Here is a 270-nt window from a genome sequence, read left to right on the forward strand (position 1 = left end):
ATGGTCATTTTCACAGTATTAATTCTTCCAATCCATGAGCATGGGAGGTCCTTCCATCTTCTGATGACTTTTTCAATTTCTTTCTTTAAAGATTTAAAATTTTCATTGTAGAGTTCTTTAATGTCTTTGGTCAGCTTTACTCTGAGATATTTTATTTTACTTTGTTGCAGCTATTGTGAACAGGAGTGTTTCCATGTGCTCCTTCTCTGATTGCTTGTTACTGGTATATAGAAAGGCTACAGACTTTTGTAGGTTAATTTTGTAACCTTT

This window comes from Nannospalax galili, unplaced genomic scaffold (assembly GCF_000622305.1).
Source record: "Nannospalax galili isolate Female #2095 unplaced genomic scaffold, S.galili_v1.0 scaffold7933, whole genome shotgun sequence".
NCBI lineage: Eukaryota > Metazoa > Chordata > Mammalia > Rodentia > Spalacidae > Nannospalax > Nannospalax galili.